The 8,993-nt window shown below is 38.5% G+C and overlaps 1 pseudogene; it reads left to right on the plus strand.

Annotated features, from left to right (window-relative positions):
- The first annotated feature begins 1,049 nt into the window (after window positions 1–1,049).
- Window positions 1,050–4,689, plus strand: LOC107795759 (uncharacterized; annotated as a pseudogene).
- The last annotated feature ends 4,304 nt before the right edge of the window (window positions 4,690–8,993 follow it).

The following is an 8,993-nucleotide window of genomic DNA, read 5'->3' on the forward strand; positions in this document are numbered from 1 at the left end:
ATCCCTGTAGTAATCGAATGAATTTAGTCGTCAACATGAAAGCGTAACAACTCAACGAGATTTCCTTCTTTGTTTGTAGTAATTTTTAGTTTTATAAGTAAGCTTCACCCTCACCCCCCGCCCCCCAAACCCCCTCCTCTTCCTTTTAGATTAGAGTTAATACCGTAAAATTCCCTTACACTATCATGTGTTTTTCAGTTTCCTGATTAAACTATTCGATGTCCCCAAATATTCTCTGAACTATATTGCCTTTCATATTAAAATTCTTTTATTCCTTCAATATGTGTAAGACATGAAAGAACACTAAAATAAGAAAGAGAATAAACGATTTCAGTAACAAGAGCGGGACAATTTTTTTGTAGAGGAAATCCATACAAAGAACCGAAGAAAAAAAGTTAAAAAAAATGAAGAAGAAGGTGAAAAAATAAGGGAAAATGGTGTAAAAAGGAAGGAAGGTGGATATAACTGGAATAAGGAGAATATTTATTAAAAAATCAAATTTGAAAGAGGGTTAGGCTAATTATACATTATATTCTGTCAGGTGCTCCATTTTGATGGTTTTTTTAGCTGCACGCGCTCCCAAGAGATTATTTACACACGTTATGCCATGTCAGTAACGAGAGATTTTTAATATGAAGAGCAATATAATTCGGGGGGTTTTGGAGACACCGAATAGTTTATATAGGAAACTAAAAAAATGTAACGGTTTAAGGGGTTTTAGAATATTAACTCTTTAGATTATGATCATTTCATAGTAAACTGCAATCAGAATAATAATATGGTTTGATTTGGCTTTGGAAGAGAATATATTATGTGGTGACTACGGCTTCGCATTTTGGTTATTTCGGTTTACTTAAATTTTGAAAAAAAAAAACAGACTAAATTAAAAGTGAGATATATGTTCACAACTTTATTTAAGGTTTAACCAATTGAAAAGTAATCGCCATACACATTTGAATAATTCGTTGGTCTGTAATTACTTCTCTCTGCCCCATTTTAAAAGTAGACAGACTCATTGACTTGGACTCATGGTTTACTATAATATAAAACTACACCTTGCACTAATTTCATCGATCGAAAACAACAATAATCCAACTCAAAATTGTTTAACAATATATGATGATGGTTCCCAAATTATCTTTTCTTCTTCAGTTTTTCACTATCTTATATCTCTTTACAAATACTTTTGCTTCTTCCACTGAGGAAGCAACTGCTCTCCTAAAATGGAAAGGGACTTTCCAAAACCAGAACAATTCCTTTTTGGCTTCATGAAAACTAAGTTCTAATGCGTGCAAGGATTGGTATGGAGTTGTATGCTTTAATGGCAGGGTAAACATGTTGAATTTAACAAATGCTAGTATTATTGGTACACTATGATTTTCCCTTTTCATCTCTCCCGCTTCTTGAATATGTTGATCTTTACATGAACAATATCGCTGGCACCATTCCAGCTGAAATTGGTAAACTAACTAATCTTGTCTATCTTGGCTTATCAAGCAATCAGATTTCAGGAGCAATCCCATCACAAATAGGTTCACTTGCCAAGCTTCAGATCCTCTACATATGGAACAACCATTTAAATGGTTCCATTCCTGAAGAAATAGGTAACCTAAGGTCTCTCACTAAGCTAGCTTTGAGTGGTAATACTCTAGATGGTTCTATTCCTGCTTCATTGGGGAATTTGACCAACTTGTCCCTTTTGTATCTTTATAGCAATCATCTTTCCGGCCCCATTCCTGAAGAAATAGGTCACCTAAGGTCTCTTACTGAAGCTAGATTTGAGTAATAATACTCTAGATGGTTCTATTCCTGCTTCATTGGGGAATTTGACCAACTTGTCCCTTTTGTATCTTTATAGAAATCATCTTTCCGGCCTCATTCCTGAAGAAATAGGTCACCTAAGGTCTCTTACTGACCTAGAATTGGATACTAACTTTCTTAATGGTTCTATTCCTGCTTCATTGGGGAATTTGACCAACTTGTCCTTTTTGTCTCTTGCTGACAATCATCTTTCCGGTCTCATTCCTGAAGAAATAGGTAACCTAAGGTCTCTTACTGAGCTACAATTGAGTAATAACACTTTAGATGGTTCTATTCCTGCTTCATTGGGCAATTTGGTCAACTTGTCCCTTTTGTATCTTTATAGCAATCATCTTTCCGGCCCCATTCCTGAAGAAATAGGTCACCTAAGGTCTCTTACTGAGCTACAGTTGAGTAATAACACTCTAGATGGTTCTATTCCTGCTTCATTGGGCAATTTGGTCAACTTGTCCCTTTTGTATCTTTATAGCAATCATCTTTCTGGCCCCATTCCTGAAGAAATAGGTCACCTAAAGTCTCTTACTGACCTAGAATTGGATACTAACTTTCTTAATGGTTCTATTCCTGCTTCATTGGAGAATTTGACGAACTTGTCTCTTTTGTATCTTTATAGCAATCATTTTTCCGGCCCCATTCCTGAAGAAATAGGTAACCTAAGGTCTCTTACTGAGCTAGATTTGAGTAATAATACTCTAGATGGTTCTATTCCTGCTTCATTAGGGAATTTGGTCAACTTGTCCCTTTTGTATCTTTATAGCAATCATCTTTCCGGCCCCATTCCTGAAGAAATAGGTCACCTAAGGTCTCTTACTGACCTAGAGTTGGGTACTAACTTTCTTAATGGTTCTATTCCGGCTTCATTGGGGAATTTGACCAACTTGTCCTTTTTGTATCTTGATACCAATAATCTTTCTGGCTCCATTCCTGAAGAAATAGGTAACCTAAAGTCTCTTACTGAGCTACAGTTGAATAATAACACTTAGATGGTTCTATTCCTGCTTCATTGGGGCATTTGAGAAACTTGCAAACTCTATCTCTTTTTCGAAATAATCTCAATGAGGAAATTCCATCGTCTATTTGTAATTTGACATTATTGAAAAATTTGTTTTTGGAGAGAAACAACCTGAAGGGAAAATTCTGCAATGCTTAAGTAATATCAATGGCCTTTATGTTTTGATGATGTCACAAAATAATCTAAGTGAAGAGATTCCTTTATCTATTTGCAATTTGACATCACTACAAATTCTAGATTTGGGTAGAAACAATCTGAAGGGAGAAATCCCACAATGTTTTGGCAATATGAGTGATTATCTTGAGGTTTTGGATATGCATCACAACAATCTTTTTGGGACTCTTCCAACAACTTTTAGCACTAGAAATATACTCAGAAGCTTCAACATGCGTGGCAATGAACTAGAGGTAGAAATCCCTCGATCTTTGGCCAATTGCAACGAGTTGCAAGTTCTTGATTTAGGAGATAATCACCTCAACGACAAATCTCCGATGTGGTTGGGAACTCTGCCGAGACTACAAGTTTTAAGCTTGAGATCGAATAAAATGCATGGGCCCATCAGAACATCACGAATTGAGAATATGTTTCCTAAGCTTCGAATCTTAGATCTTTCTTACAATGCCTCCACGGAAAACTTACCAACGAGTCTGTTTCAACAGTTGAAATCCATGAGGTCAATCGATCAAACATTGAAGGAACCAAGATATCTTGGAGATGGGTATTACCAAGATTTTGTAACACTTGCAACCAAGGGACGAGATCTTGATCTTGTTAGAATTTTGACAGTTTACACCGCTATTGATCTTTCAAGTAACAAATTTGAAGGACATATTCCAAGTATTATGGGAGATCTTATTGCACTTCGGGTTTTGAATTTATCTCATAATCGGTTGCAAGGTCGCATACCACAGTCACTGGGAGATTTATCTTTGGTTGAGTCATTGGACCTTTCAGTTAACCAGCTAATAGGAAAGATACCAGAACAACTTGCTTCTAAGATCACGTATCTTGAAGTCTTAAATCTTTCCTATAATCATCTGGAAGGGTGCATCCCTCAAGGACCTCAATTTGCAACATTTCAAAAGAATTCATATGAAGGTAATGATGAATTACGTGGATTTACGATTTCAAAAGGTTGTGGCAATGACAGGGTATCAGTGACAAATAATAATGTATTTGCGCTAGATGATCAAAAAAGCAATTATGAATTTCTCAATGATTTTTGGAAAGCTGCTTTTATGGGATATGGAAGTGGACTAATTATTGGATTATACATAGCATATTTCATGCTTTCAGCTTGGACTCCCAATTGGCTTTCTTGGATTGTTGAAGAACTAGAACACAAAATCACCATAAGAAGGCGCAAGAAGCAGCGAGCCCGTCAAAGGCACAACAGAATATGAAATTATTTGTTTCTAGAGGAGTTAAAAGTTAAGGTATTGAAGTTAAATTCTACATTGATCGTTTGTTTATTGCAACTATCAACATCTTAGTTTTCATAATTTTCTAATATTAGTAATTGACCGATTTCTCTATAATGCATATTTTTCTTTCTAATAATTATTTTAAAAAAACAAACGTACTCAATTAGTAGAAGAAATTGAAATAGAATAAGTTGACTCAAGCTGTACAAAGTATAATATAATTTGACTCACTATCTTGTTTTTCAAATTTTCAGATGTCAAGGAGAAGAAGATGTTGGCGTAATGGTCATGGTTATTCCTGTGTTCATTTCTCAACTCTATTTTGTGACATGTCTGTCATCTGTGTTTACATTTGTTTTTATCAGCTATATATAGGTTTTCTCAAGATTGAACACATCAAAGAATAAAGCACTCTTATCTTCCTATAGAAAAGGAAATCATTCTAGTAAAAGTATAAAGAGAGACAAAGACTCATTCACCTCGAAGTCGTTATGATGATTTACTACAATATAAATATAATAAAGTATTATTCTTTTTGGAACATACTAACAATAAAAGTGTGGATTAACGCTTTATTTCTATTTCTATGGTCGATGATCATAGAAGTCCCTCTATCATTCTGTATAAATGGGCTATTCTATTTGTACATATAGGGTGGAAGGGCGGAAAAGTCACTTCTTGAATCACCGACTATTCCTATTTTCCATTATACCAACCAAATCCATTCTAAATGTTAGAAATCAATAAAACCGGGAAGGTTTGACACCTTGATGTCGGCTCTTCGCCATCTAAGGTTGTAGTATGTTCCAAGGGTTGGGTTATTAGCCCATTAAAGCGGTACGTGAGCTCGGTTCAGAACATTGTAAGACAGTTCAGTCCATATCCGGTGTGGGTGTTATCATTTGATTATGCCATGTGAATCACTAGAAACATGCGAAGTGTATGGCTAACCCAATAATGAAAGTTTCGTAAGGGGAATCGAGCAGGCTACCATGAGACAAAAGATTATTTTTCTATAGAGCATTGCCCTTCTTCACACACGATATTGCTGGATCGGGCTTTTGCCCATTGTCCAAGATTCCTCCTCCCCCATGGGAGCCCGGGTCGTGCCTCAATCCCAGTGTGACTGATCATCCGAAAAGACCAGCTAAGCATCATTCATAAATTATAACTGAGCGCGGAGTAAAAACTTTACTTTATTAGTACTTTTGTCACGACCCAATTTCCCCTACCCGATCGTGATGGCGCCTTTCGTGAAAACAAGGCCAGCTAACTAACCCCAATTCCTCTCTTTAACAGTTATTAAACATAAATGTATAGAAAGTACAACTTAACGGCATTAAAAACTATTAATTACAACCCAACACAACCCGACCAGGGTATCACAAGTCACGACCATCTAAAGAAGACTGAACACCACTACAGGGCCAATGATAAATATACAAAATAAAATCTGGAGTTCAAAAGATGAAGTCCGGCGCCACGAACATTGGCGGTCACCTTGCTCAGCTACACTAGTATTATCTTCATCAGCTAATGGCCCGCTACTGGGTGAACAATACCTGCAACTGCACGCGAGGTGCAGGGAGTAAAGTGAGTACTCCAACTCAGTGAGTAATAAGAGTAAATAATATCTGAACGGTAAGAAAACACGTAAAACACTCCATCATGCTATATAGGGCAGTGCAAATCTTTGAGAAAAACAGTAAAACCGTGAAAAATCCTTTGGAAAATATCTATCTCAGTTTAAAACCTCTTTTGAGATTATTTTTTTCCCAACAGTCAAGCAAATAAATGCATAATCAGATAGTGCAAGTCCGCACATAAGTCAGCCCCTCGGGCATATCACTCCATTAACAAATAACACTAGGGTATCTGGTAACAATGCAAGATACCCTAGTGAATGCCAATGATATGAGAGTTCTGAATGTCAGGCCACGTAGTACAAACAAGAACCAATGCATGAATGCAATGCAATGCACATGATCGCTGTGGCGCGCAGCCCGATCTATTTGGGTACCCGCGCTCACTGTGGGGGTTCAAACTCCGGAGGGGATCCTACAGCCCAAGCGCAATATCAATATTACACCGCTGCGGCGTGCAGCCCGATCCATGCACAGTCCAGAAATCACTATAACTCTGCTGCGGTGCACACCCCAATCCATACACAATCCAAAAATGCACATAAGCCACTTGGGCAATATTAAAACAACAGTTCTCAGCTCAAAACGTCAGTAAAATATCATTTAAGTTTTCAAATATTAGAAAGATGGTTGCGTTTGCAAGGCAGTATTTAAAACTTGGACCGAGATCATATAATATGCAGAGTAATGCAAAAACAGTGAATATCAATCCCTAAAGGATTCAAATAATCGGCAAGAAGCCCAAAACATGGCAATCAGCCCAAACCATGATGATAACAAGTAGTCTCAGTCAATTATGCGGTAAAATCAACAACCGGGACGAACCGAGTCACAATCCCCACGGTGCTCTACCCCACGCTCATAACCGGAGTGCAAGTCACCTCAATACAGCACTATGATGTGCAAATCCGGGGTTTCTAACCCTCAGAATATCATTTACAAGTATTACTCACCTCGAACCGGCGAAATCTCCAGCCCGCGATGCCTTTTCCCCTCAAACCGGCCTCCACGCACGTCAAATCTAACCAAAATCAGAGCAAATATATCACAATATGCCAAGGGAACAATACCCAATCGAAAACAACCAAGAAATAGCAAAAATCTCGAAACTAGCAAAACCCGAGCCCCGGGACCGCTTCTCGAAAAATTACAAAACTCTCCTTACCGGATTCCTCGTCTCGCCACGAGTCCATACATACCAAGAACAATCCGAGCTCAAATGACCTATCAAATCCCAATTTGAAATATCAATAACTCAAGCCCTAGTTCATCAATTTTAGGCTTAATTTCTATGAATTTCTAGACCAATTTCACCATATAATCGAGTTTTAAGACCAAGATTCTTACCTCAAGTCGATTCCTCTTGAATCCCTCTGAAATTCACGTCCAAAAGCTCCCAAGGACGTTCAAAAATGGTGGAATTATGCATAACCCTCGCGGATGAAATATAATATAAAAACCTTCTGCCAACAACGAATTTCGCTTCTGCGGTTAAATAACCGCACCTGCGGTCACCGCATATGCATCCAAATGACCGCTTATGCGGTCTGACTTAAATCCCCATGGACCGCTTCTGCGATTGCCCCATTTGTGGACTCTTGTCCGCTTCTGCGTAAATTGCCAAGCCTCCAGGAACTGCATTTGCGACCTCCCCGCCGCATCTGCGGAACCGCCTATGCGGTCCCTTTTCCGCATATGCGGAAATGACAGAACCAACAAACTTCAAACATGCAACAAACTCCGAATTCTTCGTTTAACCACCCGAATTCACCTTGAGGCCCCCAGGACCTCAACCAAAAGCACAGACATGATCTTTTACCTCATTCAAACTAGCTCGAATCATCACAACACTATCGTTAACATCAAAATCATTGAATTTCATCAAATCAAAGCCTAAATTTAACCAAAACTTCCAAAACTCGCATTCGACCACCAACCCGACCTAAACACCTCCGAATTAACTGAAATTTTGCAAACACATCCAAAATCACCTAACGAAGCTACTGCAACTCTCGGAGTTCCATTCCGACCCTCGGATCAAAATCTCGCATACCAATCGGACTTCGCCAAATTAGGCTAACTTCTACACCGAACCTCCAAAATCACTTCCGATTGCGCTCCTAAGCCTTAAATCATCTCTTGAAACTAACCGAATCATCGGAAATCCATTCCGAGCCCTCTAACTCACCAGTCAACTTCCGGTTGACTTTTCCAAACTAGCCTTTCCTTAAAGAGACTAATTGTCTCATTCCTTACAAAACCCTATCCGAATCACTTCAAACTCACCAAACACATATAATAACACATGAAGAAGCATAGAACGGGGGAAACAGGATGGTAACACATGAGACGACGGGTCGGGTCATCACATCCTCCCCAACTTAAACAAACGCTCGTCCTCGAGCGTACCTAGAGTTGCTCTAGAAGCCACCCAATAGCTGAATGACCTTACCAAGCATATAACCGGGAGTGATTCCACATCACTCTATCTCACATAGTCCCGATAACACGACAAAGCTGAGATTTCACAATCCATCTAGTCCATAAGCCATAGAATCCCACTGTACTTTCCGAAATCATACACAAGATCAGAACCTCACCTCTATACTCAGAATAAGCCTGAACCAGCTATAATAACCCATACCTGAAACCTCAGGTGCAATCATATAATATACTACATAATCCAAACACTCGAAATGATAACTTATATTCACAGCAGTTGCCCACAACACCTGAATACCGGTAGAACACCTCTTATTAGCTAAAGTCTTAATCCAACACTTACATATTCTACCAATGATAATGAAACACGCAGTAAACTATAACCATTTTCTCGGATCAACCATTCCTGAAGGCATTTCTTCCCTTTTTGACTAATACCACAACAGATTTCGATCCGAACCTCGATATTATCCTTTCAACAAGCTGAAATCAAATCTGATCGTATTCATTAATGATACCAACGATCTCTTCTGACCAAACACACCCCTTGGTGACATGACACATCAATACGGGCCTAAGCCACATCTTGCATAATATGCGCACCAATAAGAAACAATCCAAATATACTCAAATCATGAAAATGACTCAACT

The sequence above is a fragment of the Nicotiana tabacum genome, chromosome 20 (genome assembly GCF_000715075.1).
Source record: "Nicotiana tabacum cultivar K326 chromosome 20, ASM71507v2, whole genome shotgun sequence".
NCBI lineage: Eukaryota > Viridiplantae > Streptophyta > Magnoliopsida > Solanales > Solanaceae > Nicotiana > Nicotiana tabacum.